Genomic DNA, 16,076 nt, shown 5'->3' with positions numbered 1-16,076 from the left:
CTTATTCATCAAGTAGCAGGCAAATGGCATTAGCAGAGCTTACACATCTTTTGGGCATGCATCAGGAAGAGTTTAGAAGCAAATGAGAATCAAACTTCAGACCAGGTTAAAGATTTAAAAACCTCTTGCTGTAGGGGTACATACAATAGATGTGCTATCAATAATATATATGGATCCCAGCCAAGTTTCACCTGCATTTTTTGTATTCCCTATTGCACATTAGATGGCAGGATAACTTGAAGAATACAGATAGGCTGGAAAACTGAATCCACATTCATGTAGTAAAGCTGTGGTGGGACCATCATACACATAGGGCAGAAGACACCAAAATGCCAAAGCTATTGCTACATGATCAACTGAGAAACAAAACACAGAACTGAACAGAACATACGAAGCCTTCTGCTTTAAAACACAAGCCTAAACAGAAGTAATATAAAGTGGGAGTCAGTACCTGGGAAACAACAGCAGGTAGACCCCACTAGCATAAAGAAGTCAAACTTGAAGTAGCTCATATTAAAAAACAAAATCAAGAAAGAGTGGTAAAACTTGTTTTTCAGCTGGTAAAGATTCCGGGGGGTGGGGGTGGGGGGTGGGAAACAAGCTGCAGCAGATTTTCTGTGTGTTTTTCCTGTGTCTGCATGCTTACTCAACAGAACATTAAAGGATTGGTATAGTAGAAACAAGTTACATATTCATTACTAAGACAATACAAGGTGAGAGGATTTAGTGGTTATATGTTCAATTACAGAAAAAATGGCCATTATCTTGTAAAGGATTTTTTAACTTTCCCCAAGTCATCTTGTGCTTAGCCTGAGTCACTGTATGCCCGTCTGTGAAAGCTTTGGGCTAACCAGTGGAATTCCCCCTGCAGACAGTTTTGAAGGATGCACAATGGATCCTGAACTCTTAACAGCATTTAGGTTGTCAGTCAAAATTATCTATCAAAGCATGTTAGGTGCTGTAACAGATTGTCACATGGTGTAATGAATTTATATGAAATTTGCAGTTGCATATGTTATACAATCTTTATTGCCTGCATACTGTCATCAACACAACTAAAGAAAAGATTTTGGTAAGGTTTACAAAGTTTTGATGAGATGGACCCCACAATTGCCAAAGTATAAGATGCCCCTTCCAAGAGAAACTGAAGTAAAGAGATCTTTGGAAAGGGGGAAAGGTTTCAGCAGCTTCAGAGGTTCCAGTGTTCTCTGATTATTTATGTAACTGATGAGGGAAGACTGGGTTTTATTAATTGGTTATTTTAGTACTATGTTGAAGTGACAGTAGCCATACTGCCACTAATTGCAGCAAATAATGTAAACAGCAAGTCTGGGTTTCAATAAACCCCATTTTTCTAGGGAGGGAGGTGCACATTGGAAAAGTTTCTGACCTATTATTTTGGTCTAAGCTTTTGGGTTCACACCATATCTTGCTTGTTCTTCAAAAGATATTTTTCTGCATGTGGACATTCTGTGTTATGGATGGTTAGTAATAACAGGTCACTAGTCTCTAGAGCTCAACAATTATTTCAACCCAGAACATCAACTTTGCCCTTCAAAAGCCATGCTTTTTCTCAATAATAAACATCAAAAATAACAGCATAATTGAATGAAATGCAAAGGAATTATTTATGTAATGGAGACATCTTGTTCTCATAAATTATTGAATAAGAAATAGCTGACAACCTGTTGAATTTTCCTAGGGCTGTGCTGACTTTCTCTTTATCAACTTGATATATGATTTATGAAAGTAGAAGCATCAGGGTAAAAATGATAAGAGAACCTGTCTTGCATGCTAATAAAGAAACTTCAGTGAAACCAATATTTAGAAGTTACAAATTAGGTCAAACTATTCTGAATTTTATTGTTGCTGTTTATTTTTTTCGGTGTTTCAAACATAAAAATCCATGTGACTTTTCACCCCAAAGCTGGTAGTAAAAATAAAACAAAAACAGAGAAAGAGAGAACAAAAGAGAGAGAGAACTATTATTGAAAGCCAGCCTTTGTCTATACTCATTTGGTGGTTCAAGATGCCAAAAGGTTATGCTGGGCTCCATACTAATGTTCCCTTTTCACTTCTCTTTCTCTTTAATTTCACTTACAGAAATGCTGTCTGGAAGCTATCACAGTACTAGCTTTGAGACCAAAGCAACAATCTGATATCAAGTTCCAGGCTAAGCAAAACCAAATGTAGCTCCAGAATGCATGAACATTGGTACATCAGCATTTGAAACTGTTCAAATAAAGTTTCAAACACTACACTATTAGAAGAGTGGCAAGACCTTTGAATTTTGACGTATTTAATATTTATAAACCCTCTTGCACTTTGGTTTTTACAACACTGTATTTTATCATGTCACAATATTATACCAACAAACTTCCATGTGCTTGCTAATTTGGCTTGGGAGGAAAATTACTGCACTAATGCATAACGTAAAGTATTTGTGTGCAGTAATTCATACAACAGAAAATAACAATATTCATGATCTGAAAGCCAGTTCTAAAGGAATGAAAAAACTGTCAATTTTAGAAGAAACTTCAAATTGTATGAGTATAACTTTGTGCCCTCAGGGTGGTTATTTTCTATTGGCAAAAATAAGTGGGAGGTGAGTGAGTGATATTGACTGGCTTTTCCAACAGTTACTTGTCCTTGCTGGACATTTATCCGGTGCTCTGGGTTTCTAGGTATTACTGTAAGAGGAAAATGTGCTTTTTAAAAACAGAAGCAATAAACAGGGGCAAATATCATCTGTGTTTTCAGGGTTGCATAGGTGAGAAAACAAGAGAGTAAGTAGCTCATTCTGTTGTTCCACTTACAGTTTGAACTGGGTGGCAGTAAGATGGCTGAAGTTTAGTGTGGACACAAACCCAGCAAAGTGATAGTGGGGTGGAGGAAACTAGGGCAGATGAAGACGGTGGATTTCTTAGAGGCATTTACTTAAGAAAATCCCTGTGATTAATTGCAAAAATTCACAGCCTTGCTTTGACTACAAATAATCCCCTGCTATTCAATGATAGTAGAAAAGCAAAGTATTTTTTTCCACCCAGGCATCTCCAAGACATAGCAGTTGTTTCTTTCAGCTGTGAACTTTGCCACTCACTGTGATACACTATCAGCAGATTTCAAAAACCACATGGGGCCCAAAGAAGATGTAGGCTTCAGGAGAAAGCAGGTTATTGTCCCGTGCCTCTCAAACAGAGCACCTTGGAGAACAGAGAAGGGATTGATGCAGAATGGCACTGGAGTGCTCGGTTTTGCCTGCCAAGAAAGGCAAGAATCCCTTGGACACCAACCTGTATAAAAGGTGGCTTTTCTTACTGGTACTGCAACATTTAATGGAGGTGTTTGAACTGGACTCCTGTCAGGTACAAAACCAAGGTGCTGTGAGCAAGTTACTTTCAGTAGAAATTTTTATACTCTTCAGTTTTCTCTCCCTACAGATCTGATGACCTCCTGAGAGCCACAAATAGTCTGAGGTTCCTCAAGGGGAAAAACAGAAAATATGTTTCTAGTTGTTGGTAAAATGTCTTCTTTTGAAATTTTTTGTCATGTGTAGTAGCTTACTGAGCTTTTAATGTTTCTCAGTGGTCTGTCTGTAAGAAATAAAATGAATTGCCAAGGCATGATTCACTATCATTTTGTGAACAAACTTTTAGGATAGCTTTTCTGTGTAGAGAAATACAAATAAATAAAATAATTGCACATGCTACTTGCAAGTTCGTATTGAATTTGCCACTGAATAATTTCACACAGAGGTGAAAGAGTAAATACTGGGACATTTCAAATTGAATGCATAATTACCTATGTTGTGCTCACAGTTGCCTGTACTGCATATAAAAATGGAGCTTGGATAAAAGAGCTCCAAGACACTTAAGCTTTATTTCATGATTATAATATGTTATAACTGTATTAATTTATAATCAGTAAATGCAAAAAATGTTTCAGGCTTTGAATACAGATATTTTTACAGAGCGAGATAAACAATTAACTGAATCAAAGGCCTTCACACAATCCAACAGCAGTGGGGAAAACAGGAAGGAGATTTCTCTGCATCAGCAAGGGGGAACCCTCACTTTCCTGTGCACTGAGTGTTCCCTGCACTGCCGTCTCACAACAATCAGTAAAGCTGCCAGGTATCTAGAATATTTCATTAGCTTTAAAGGTAGGTGGAACTTGATACCGACCTCTTCACAAGCGATAAGGACATCATCTCCAGGGAAGAAGCTACATTTAATGGCAGGTTTTCATCTGGAGCAAGGGGGAAACAAAGGGAGCGGCTGCAAAGCCTTTACAGCTGGCAAGCACAGAAGCCATGAAAAAATGAAATGTATGAGAGACTTAACATAAAATAGAGGGAAATCAGTAGCTGCCTTTGGGTCTTAGTAAAATAGGCTGAAGTGCAAGCTAAAAGCAAAAGTGAGATAGAGAAAGGAAGAGACACTGATAGTTATGGTTGTATTTGATGGTAGCAGTCTATTCATCTGGGCGAGTTGGAAGGGAAATGTTTTAAGGTACATTAAGTGCTCTGAGCTCCTCAGTGGGGCTGGGCATGGTGAGGGTGATATGTTTTGTTTCTGTTCTCCGTACTTGTGGGAAGCTAAACTATGAAGAGGCATGAGATACCAAGAATTACTTATAGTGCTAAAATATGCAAAAGCTGGGCCAGATCTCCAACATGAAATGAAACAAATCAGTTTCATCAAGTCTGCTCAGACTGATTGCTGAACATGAGTGAAATGGTACCCTGAAGGGAAAAATGGAGCAGTTCAATAACTTACTATTTCAGTCTGAAGCTTATAGAAGGTAAACAACATACTGACATTGAGGTCATAGCACGGAACAAAAATGTTAAAAGAAATGAAGCTTGTTACAGCAAGGCATGTTAAATCAGAGCCCACAAACCAGCAAGGAGCCAAAACAGTGTCAACATTTAGAAAACAGGCTGCATTGTCTTACCTTGTAAGTTTTCAGTGACATCTAGAAAGTCTTGTCAAGAAAGAACCTCTGTTGGGCAAGCCTTAGATTGAAGCAATTGTAAAAAGGTTTTGTATCTTCTAAGGAAGGAGGATGGTCCTGCCCGAATCAAGGCAGCCAGAGAGGCACTGGTCTCCTGTGTTTACACACCCTGAATGCTGAGCTGGAAAATAAAGAAGTAGCTGGGTAGGCCAGTTGGTTTGGAGTTCAGGGTGGTATTCAGAGTCCTCGATGAGTTTGATGAAGAAGAGGCTCATCCCTGCGCTTATCTGCAGGTTCATGCTGTTCTCCAGAATTAGGATCCTGCTTGACATAAATCAAAGGTGTTTAACTTCATGGAGCAGCGTGGGTATTCTGAAGGATGCAGCTGCAGTACTGTAGTTTTCCTAAAGCAAATTGATACTCTTTATTCCAGTGAAGATTTCCTGACTTTCTTGTATCTTCACCACCTAAGAATGGGGTTAAAAAATAGTAATGATAGCATAGAGCAATTAATGGGCTTTTCCACTCTACAGTGATGAATGGAAACACCTGCACAAAACTTACTGCTGCTGAACTAAGCCCAGTAGCAGTACTGATTGATCAGTAAAGATCAATAAAAATAATGGTTTTTTTGGTGACTTGTGTCATAGGCCTCATGGAAAAATACCTGTCAGGGCATTTTCCATTGTTATTGTCTTTGATAATTTCATTTTCCCCTATGAATGAAATCAGAACATTAAAAAAAATGACTTAATATACATATTTGTGTTGTCACCCCTATATTTAAGTTTGCATAGAAAATTCATATGTTGTGCTGACTACTAAAAAGAGCCCTTTATGAGATGTCATAAGTATATAAAAGATAAACCTTTTGCAGCATCTTTTTTGCTATATTAGCAAGACATTATTAGTTGCACTTTTCTAGTCCTTTATAGTTGCTTTGTTTTATTTACTTGTAAGTCAGAGCTGGTATAAAATACAGTAAGATAGCTCACTGAAGCTGTAGCATGTTGAGTTTTAATTAATAATCTTATAAAATATGAATTAGCATGGTTAGCAACTCACTTGAAATCTAATTAACTTGCCTTAGCTATCTTGTTAGATGCCCGTAATACTAAAATATTTTTTACAAGGTTAACATATTAATAAGATTGTGATTATGCATTTCTGCTCATTTAATTACATTGCAAAGCTTTGTCCTTAGATGAGCATTAAACATCATTTCAACGAGCTGTCCTTTAGCAAATCACTTGGTTGCTGACATATAAAATCTCAAATTCATTATTAAGTACTTTTAGACTTAATGTTCATTTCATATTTTACTGTCACAATGTATAAAGACTTCTAAATACCTTTAAAATGTTTTTAAAGAAGGAGGCAAATAGTTTGTCGAGGAAGAAAGGTCATTTGGTTAGCTTTCTTACCTTGGAGTGAAATCCAAGAAATTTGCTGTTCTAGCTCTACATTTTGTGACAACCAGGTCTGCAGCTACAGGTGGAGTGAATAGCTCATTAGCAAGGGGAGGCTGGAAGTACTAATCTCTTACTCCAGTGAAGCCCAAGCAATTATAGCCTGCCTTGCTCCTGGAAATCTATTCCTATATGCTTTGTAAGAACCACCGAGCATAATTGTACTGTTCTTACCAGACAGCTGAAATGTTTTTTAAGACATGAAACATATTCTTACATAAACACTTGTGGTCTTCATATGAGAAATATGGCTCTGAATAGAAACATATCATATGTGTGATCTTAATAAATTAATCATCTTAAGGAGTTAAATTAAATGAGCAAGCGTTGTACTAAGGTGATTGTTTCCCCCTCCTCATCCTCCCTCTGTGAGACTGATCACAAGGGGTACTCCACTGTCTTGCTGAAATGTAACAGGTTTTATGTAGCTCCAAGATTAGAAATGGTAGACTTCAAATCAAAATTTTACCTTTTTCTTGAAATTCCAACAGTAGACTAATTCTCACATTAGAGAGCGCTACCTCACAAGATAGGTACTTTACAGTAGAGGTACATTTCACATTTTAGTAAGTAGCTGTTTCAGGGACATCATGAGCATTGCTACAAATAAAAGTATGGTCTAGAAGTTTTATTCCATAGTGATTAACTGTATTCAGTCAACAAGAAAAGAAACCTAGAAGAGCTTATCTTTATGTATTAATGAAGCTGAGCTTAGGATGAAGCTTAGGAGAGGATCCTTTTAGTGAGCGCTATAACCATCTATTATTTTGTAATAGATGAATGTGGTGATCTGACTTAGAAAGCTTTGATTTCAGTGCAGCTATGCCAATTTGTATCATGGATCATTCATTACCAGTTTTTCAGATGTCTATTTCCTATGACGATTTTGCTCCCAATCACATGTGTAAAATTTACATGTGTAGCTTACATGTGCTGGGGACATACTTACAAATGTATCCCCAGCAAGTGTTACCTTGTAATATGACTATGTATATGAACAAGAAATAAATGAATGAACAGGAGAACTGTTCCATAGTTTTATTTTTTGCATGCTGCCTTTTAGGTTTTCAGTAAGAACTCATGTTAAGCTTTTTCTAATTTAATGAAGGACATTATTATTATTTAAATGGTCCCAAAGAAGCTATTTAATAAAGATACTCTTTTAAAGCTGAATGAATTTTCCATTAAAAAGGATATATTTTCTGAAATTTCTCGTAATGCTTATTTTGTGCTTTCAGAATCAATCTCAAGCATTTCTGTATCTTACAGGGAAAACATATAAACACATAAAGAATAACATTATTCTCAAATTTTACTTTAAGGGCTTGCAAAATTAAAGTGCACAGAAAATTATGGGAGTTTTGTGTGCTTTTATATAAGTAACTGTGAGTTGTGAGGAACAAGATAAAAGTAAGCTTATAAACTATAAATCTTTGATATTACTGCATAGTAAAATTGCTGTACATAATTCTTGTGCAGTTTATCTGGAAAACCTGATTAAGGTATACTGCAAAATGAAATGGCTGATGCCTAAAAATTTGTGGAATGATACGGGGACACATTGCCTAAATTCCCCTGTGGCACTGATTTCCACAGAGAGAGAAATGGGTGCTGGCTGACTGTGTCATTGCCATAGTTCTGTGAAGACAATTTACATGGCTGTATGTTGCAGTTAATATTTGTGCTTACAGTCATATGTAATTTATGTACGGGTACTAATTTCACTAGGAGAAAGGCCTGACCTTTTAAAAAGTAGGTTTAGTCCTAAACCAGCTACATTTTAATAGAAACCACAGATGAAGATCTGTATGACAGCCATAACTGATGGCTGGATCCTCCCTATCATCCAGACCCTATGGTGTGGCAATTCAGTACAGCAGTGACATGTTGATGATATTGATGATCCTAGGGATACCGTTTTAGTAGAGACAGAGGGATCTTTTCTCCTACACAGATAAAGAATGTGAACTCTGAAGATTTCTCATTCTGCATTTCAGAATGGGGGAACTGTAAGGACACATCCCCCAGTAAATAGATCACACTCATGACTCATTCACAACCAGCACGAGTATCTACGTATTCTTTCCACAGTCGTAAATAAATGTCATGAAGATGGCTGGGTAAATAAAAAATGGACATAGAAACAGCACAAAACCCCAGAAAATCTTAGCCCAAGACAATCTTAATTCAGTCCCAAAAGTGCAATTTACTTCACATGATCGGCTCAGTACTTAGAGAGATTTCTCTATTTCAACATGTTTTGCATCTGAAAAGGAAGGGCTACACATCCCAAGCAGAGGAAGGCATGGAGTGGAGGTGGCTCAGAGTATGGGAGAGCATATGGGTACTGCAGTAGGGAATCAAGCCAGGATACTGAAGGTACCCGGTGTACTCGATGAGCCAAAAGGTGCCTTAGATTTCTGTTCAGATTAGCAAAATATCATCTGCTCTAGCTTCATTTCATTTACCAATGTGTTGCTGGCTGATCTTTGACTTAGTACTGCAGGTGAGTACAATTAACTCAAAATGTTACAGTCTTAATGTGTGCTCTGAGCTGTTTTTGTGTGTTTCATTGCAACTCCTGTAAGATATAACAATTAATTACATTAATCTTGTAGATGCACAGATACATTTAAGGTCCAGAAGTGATTTAGGATTTCATTAAGCATAAACAGTCTGTAAAGATATCATTTTTCATATGTCCTGGTATCTGATCCTATTTATAACTAAATAGGTTTCTAACCAAGGAATTCTAAATATGCCTTTAGTTTTTCTTAGACAGGCCTAAGAAATTTGGTCCTTATTATATGGAAAAATGGACGTTTACATCCTAGAGAATAATTGGTGACTATACCGACATTGAGCATAAATTTTCCAGTGATGGCATAAAGGACATTTCATTGTCTGTTCCATAATTAGGAAGAGCTAACATTTAGAAGTGATATGGAATTTAACTTTCCCATCTGTCTTTAGTCATACTTTCATGTTTGTCTCATGGGATGTGTCATGTTTTTCATTCTTCCGTTTCTCTTTTTGTTTTTACGTCCACAAACTAAAGTATTTATTTTATATATTTATTTATTTTAATGTTGTCTGGATATTATCACATGATCAGAGTACTTCAGAATGGGGTAAGTGCTTACATTTATGATAAATAGATTTTCAGGACTATATTTAGAAAGAGAAGCAAACAAAATAATAATAATAAGATGTGGCCTCTCCACCAGTCTAAATCCCATTTGATTAAAGACAGGAAAATGCAGTTTCTTTGTGAATAGCCTTCATATGTTCCCCTTTTGATCCAAACTTTGTGCTGGTTTTGGAGTGTGCTCTTAAAATGAAACTCATCAAAAAGGAGGGGGGGAAAGGTTTTTATCTCTAGCCCACATAACCCTAAAAATAAGGTCAAGTAAGTTACTGATTAGGAAATCAACTGTCCTTCACTTGTTCAAGACATTATTCTTTACAAGTGGCCTTACCTAAGGGTAACTTTTAAAGCACACATCTTATTTGCTGTGAATGAAGGGGTAGAAACCTTATCTTAAAGATATTGTGGGCTCACATACATTTGCAGTCTAAGCTAGAATCTATCCTTCCTGTGCTGGTGGGCAGCATTTTTAACAAGAAGCCTACTTAATTTTGTTAAGGCTGATGGGGGAATTAACTGGTCAGTTAGGCACATAACATATATGATGATCCTATAAGGCAGCCTGCCTGTCTCTCTGGAACTCATTTTCAAGCTTTAATTTTTGCACATTCTCAAAATTTCTATCTTAGCAATTATAACTGTTAAAATTAATGAGTTCAAAATTCCAGGAAAGCTATGCATATGCATTGGCCTTTTGGGGTAAAGCAGTCATCTTTGTAATTCTTTCATAAGTTACTGTTGTGCAGAGCTCTTGATCTGAAAAGAGATACAATTCTAAAAGAAAAAAAAAAATATTAGGGAAGGTTGGTACTTAAAAAAGCAATTACATTACCAATTATATAAGCACGACATATCACGATACAGGGAAAAGCTGAGAAATGCAATAGGAGTTCAGCTTGTGTCAGCTCTAAGTTCTTCACTGACCTCTGCAGAAGATGGGAGCAAACAGTAGAAATTAGGTCACATTGTTGAGGGGATTGTAAAGAAATATTTCAAGCTGGTAAAGAAAAAATCAGAAAGGCCAAATTCAAAAATAGATGCATTTAGCAAGCTACATCAGTAATAAGGACTGCTTTAAAATTGCATTAATTGTGAGAGGTAAGAAGTCTGAACAAAGTATTGGCCTGCTCTCTCTGCGAAACAAGGAAGCTAATTGCAGGTGATACCGAGAAGAACAAAATATCACAGTCTTTTCTGGGACAATCTTCCCTAGAAAGGTCAATTTATGACTAGAGGATTAGCGCAGCTGATAGGAAAATGAGCAAGATCTTCAATTAGAACAGGGAAGGCAAACTTTAGAGATTATCAGGATAATTATGGGTTCATCAGATCTCTAAGCACAATCCCTTTCCCCCAGAAAAAAGGACATGGGGCTTCCCCTGCCTGCCCCCCAGCCTGCCCTGCTCCCCACTGCAGAACCACTGGCATATGAGAACTGCTAGAGGAAGAATGAAGAACTTAAAAAAAAAAATCAACTCCAATCAAAAAAAGGAAACATAGTTTCCTTCAGAGAAAAAAGCAGAGGAGCATGGGAATTACAGATTAGTCACTTTTTAATTCATTTCCCAGCAAAACTCTAAAGCAAATAACTGAACTATCTGTAAGTTTGGAAAATAGCAGAGATAAATAACAACTAGGATGGATTTTTTTGTGAATAATCATATCAAATAATATAATTTTCTTCTTCATCAGATGAATAGATCTTGCCGATGGGAAAAGCGCAGGAGATTTCTTGGGGCTTACTGCCATCAGTAAGGCTTTGATACCATCTCAACAAGCTAGGAAAACAGCTTTTAAAAAGCCATTGAAATTTGTGCAGCACAACTTAGACAACCATATGCAAGGAGTAGTTATCTATCAATTCTCTATGAAAATAAAAGGAAGTTATCAGATGGGGCTCTGCAAAATCAAACTGCATTCACTTCTATCCAATATATTCACTAATAAAGTGCATGATGTAACAGAAAATAGTCTTGTTAAATTTCAAGACAACATCAGGCCAGGACTGTAAGTTTATTGGAGGACCAGATTAGAATGCAGAAGGACAATTCTTGATAAATTCAAGAAATAGGCTGAAAGTATAGGCTGAAAATCAATAAGGAATTGTGCAACAAAAATCAGTTGCACAATAAAGGACACAGAAACAACCCATTAGGGATCATTTCTGAAAATGATCTACAGTTAGAGCACAAGCTCAATCAAGAAGGTATTGGTCTTACAAAAATGAAATTTATCTACAAGAAACCTGGATAAATCTTACCTTTTAATTTTGCTTTAGGAAGGCTTCAGTTAGAAGGGCATGCATTTTGGGGCATTACACTTCCAACAAGATGTTCGCCAGTTAGGACAAGCCCACCAGAGACTGATACGAATGTCTGATATCAAAGTATGATCCCTTGAGAAAGTACTTGGGTAACTTATTTGAAAGATGTTAAGAATGAAGAATAGAAATGATGATATTTTTTCAAGTGGCTTTTCAAAGGGCTACGACAAAGGATAAGGCAACATCTGTTTTCAAGGTATGAGGAAAACTGGAGCTTCTAAAGCCTTGTGTCTGGACACAAAGCAGTGCTATGTATAAACCAAAGAGTTGTTCCTAGAACTTCTCCTAAAAATACCCATCTTAAGAAAAGTTTGTCCCAGTGAGGACCATGAAACTAGCTAGGACTTTTAACATCAGGTGACCAAGCTGTTTAATCTCCTTACACCCTACGTACAGTAGGTATTGTCCAAGTCCATATGTGTGTGTGTACCTATAGATTGATAGATAGATACATGTGCATGTCTATACACAACCTGTATGTACAATACAATTTGTATGTACAGTACAGTTTGTGTGTATGTGCCTATATATATATATATGGGTGTATATATCAAAGCAGACATACATGTATGTACGGTCAGTATTGTCCAAAACACAATTCAGGATACTTGAATTGTCTTCTTCCCCAGTGATTATACAGGGTACATAAAAAGCATCACTTTTAACTCAGGCAATTATGTTTTATGTTGTAACTATGTCTTCTCCCCTCCTCAGTATTTAGCACTAAAATTATCTGCAAGCAGAGAAAACATGAACATACATTAGGCAATGAACAGTTTCTAATCCAAAATCTCATTTGAATTTTATTTATTAACAGTAGAATAATTCTATTAAGCATTCGTTAATGTTTTTGAGACAGATGTGGTAGGTCTTTATTCTAAAGTAAGCAAATTCAATGGGAAATCACAGGTTCTTGTTCCACATATGAATTAATCACAGGAAAATTCAAAGGCAAATTGGCTCTGAAGTCTGTCACAATTGCTAAGGACAACAGTTCTTTTGCTTCTTCAAAAGAGGAATCCTACTTTCTCATTAAAATTATTTTTTATCACTTAACACATTCTTTGGCAGATTAATTACTGTTATAGCAGGTATAAAGCCTGTCTTTTTTTTCCACATTCAATACATGGAACCAATCATATTTTGGGAGGCTGGTGCATCTGTCTTTGTAATCAGTATGTGCGTGTCTGTCAATATCAACTTTCCAATGACTTAAAATTTTCTGAATTTCCTTTTCTGGTCATACACATTCATGAAGGTTGAATCACTGACCTACAAGTTGCTGAAGAATTCAGACTTAACACGTACACCGTAAACTTAACTCCTCTATTTTGTTATAAAACTATGTTGTCCAAAAAATCACCATTTCTGGCAGTCAAACATATTAGAAAAGGAGACTGATATGTTAATTAAGCATGCTAAAACAACAGGGAAAAAATGATTAGCCTGGGGAACAAGGAGGAATGTACATTCCTTTGTGTAGCTTAGGAGAATTCCCCATTGTGTCTGTGTGGTTTATGTGTAAACACATCCAAAAGTCAAATCAGTTGTAATTTATAATTTTTGCCAAAAGAAATAATGACTACTAAAACATTTATTTTCCACAGTATTGAAAGTTTTCTCAGACTAAAATAAAATCAGGAAAAGATACATTTGGAAATGTTGGCAAGTTTAATTTCAAGTCAGCTAAAGATCATTCTGAGCTGTCATTGTGTTTCCTAAGAAATGTAATTTAGGGTTACAGGTTCAGCCATACCCTCTAACCACCATAAATAAACTCTTAAACCAGAGGGGAAACCACATTGTTGCATGGAAGATGTAATCCAGGAAAAGCTGGCTGTAGAAGGGAAAGAGGGCTTGCAGCACAGTAGTTTAGATAGATAAATATCAAATTCAGACTAACTCCAAATGAAATTTAGTTTGACAAATACAAATATTAAAAGATCATTGAAGTTTGCATTTCTTTAGAAATATTTTCGGACATAAAATTATTAGCAAGACTCCTGTGGAAAATTTTAATGTCATAGTAATTGAATTATATTTGGGGAAAAAAATATCCAATCAACTGTTCAATAACTTTGAAGAGCAAATAGTGACAGCAGGACCTGCCTAAGATTAACATAAAATTACCTTAACAGTAATAAGGTGATGACGGAAGATGATGAATGAAATGGTCTCTGAAATCTAAAATCCATGGTTAAAGACAATTAGAATTCAACCCTGAGAACTGCCAGAGCGAATGGTCATTAAAATTATCAAGGAACTGGGATCCAGCTTTGACAGCTGAACTGAGGAGCAGAGTTACTGATTTCAACAGTCACTCCAGATTCACTCTGCTAAAAACGGTAGGGGGAGGAAATGCTTTTTGCCAAACAAATCATGTTCCTGTAAAAGAATAGTGAAGGGAATTCCTCCTGGTTTTTGTCTAATTGCACCACTGAAGGATCTCCTCAGGTTTAGCTGGAAAGCGCCCTGCTATGCCATCTAAGAACCCAGCTACACCATGGGTGTTCACCTGCTTGGTAGTATCGACATTCACATGCCAGGATAGATGCTCAGTGCAGGTTGTGAAGCTGACTCAGGAATTTTACTAATACAAAGGTAAACTGAGGCATGCTGACATTCTTCTGTTTTAGTGATTTGTGGTGTGATATGGAATCATATCCCTCTGTAATCTAGGCCACTGCGTCGAGTGGACATTCTTTGGGCAACATTTATATCTGCTTCTAGCTAAAAATAAAGCTTCAAACAACAATTTTGCAAGCTAAATATTGCAGGTGAAGTGACCAAACTACTAAGTTTTTAGTGAAATAATTTAATAAGTCAGAAGAGTTAACATAAAAATGACACAAACCCCCTCCTCCTTTGAAGGAAATTGGTTCTGAGTGGAAAATGCAGTAAAAATGAATAAATTATTTTTTAAAAGGTTGAAGAGAATGCTGTTGCATTCATCTCTTATGCATTTTCATGTTTTGCTTTTGAACATGAAAAGACTATCTTTACTGAAAAAGCAATAAACCTACATCTTGATCATTCCCAAGAAAGTAATTCTTTATTTCTCTTCACAAACTATGGAGGGAGAAAGAAAAAAAAAAAAAAAAAAAAGACTTCTTTTGTGTTTATTTTTCAGTGACTCATCAGAAATACTCAATTTTGAAAATGTGAACTGAAAAAAAAATGAACAGGGAAGATAGAGAATGGTGTTTCAGGCAGCCTTAAGGGGGAGGAGTAACGTGTGGGGGAAGCGTGCATGTGTGTGCGTGCGCATCCCTGTCTGCATGTGCCTGCGTGTCTATTCATGTAAATGGAAAAGGCGAACTTTATATGTTTAAGGACAGACAAACAGAAAAGGCACCTCTGCCATTTACTCATGGAAACCTGTGTAATCCTTCATGGCAAACCAATTGAAACTCACAAGTGTGGAGTGTATTTTGGCCCCAGCAGAGTTCTAAGCTGATATATTTAGTGCACAGGCTGGCTTTTAATTTCCAGGTCTGAGGCTGAATCCTGCCGTGTTAAAACCAAACAACTGTGGTAAGATTATATAGTGATGTTATTACATCATAGTTAGTGCTGGAAAGTAGAAAATAAATGTACCAGTAGAACTGAAGAGTGTTCGAGGCAGAAATTAATCAGCTACACTGGAATTTGACTAGGACATCAGGATCTAAACAGTATAAATTCTTTCACTATACTAAAGAGCTAAAATGCACTTCTCATATAAAGCTTTCAATTTCTAGAGATTACAAGGTCCCAAAAGCTTGATAGAAAATTTATTTCTTATTCTAACAGAGAGACAAGTGCCATATACTGAATCAGCACAAGTAAATCCTGAAAGATAGCTCTGTCACCAGACTGAACCTGCCTCAAGGCAGCTTGCCTTTTCAATCTAGGGGAAAGGTTTCATTTCACAGGGGAACTTATTCCTCTCTCATTTTATTTTTGGATCCTTTATGTTGTGATTGCATATGGGGTCATTCAGTTGCCTCCTGTAAGCAAGGAAACTATGGGTCAGAAGTCTGCATTCTTAGCTTTCATTATGAAGGAAAATAGCAGCAATTTGTTGAGAATGGAGCTTTTCATCTTTTGAAACTTCAGTACATTCTGAAATAAATAGAGAATATGAAGTTGTTCCTCTCTGCTGTGATACTCCTCTTTATAAAAGGGTTATGTTGTGTGA

Source organism: Falco peregrinus, chromosome 5 (assembly GCF_023634155.1).
Source record: "Falco peregrinus isolate bFalPer1 chromosome 5, bFalPer1.pri, whole genome shotgun sequence".
Classification (NCBI taxonomy): domain Eukaryota; kingdom Metazoa; phylum Chordata; class Aves; order Falconiformes; family Falconidae; genus Falco; species Falco peregrinus.
This window is presented reverse-complemented; position numbering follows the sequence as displayed.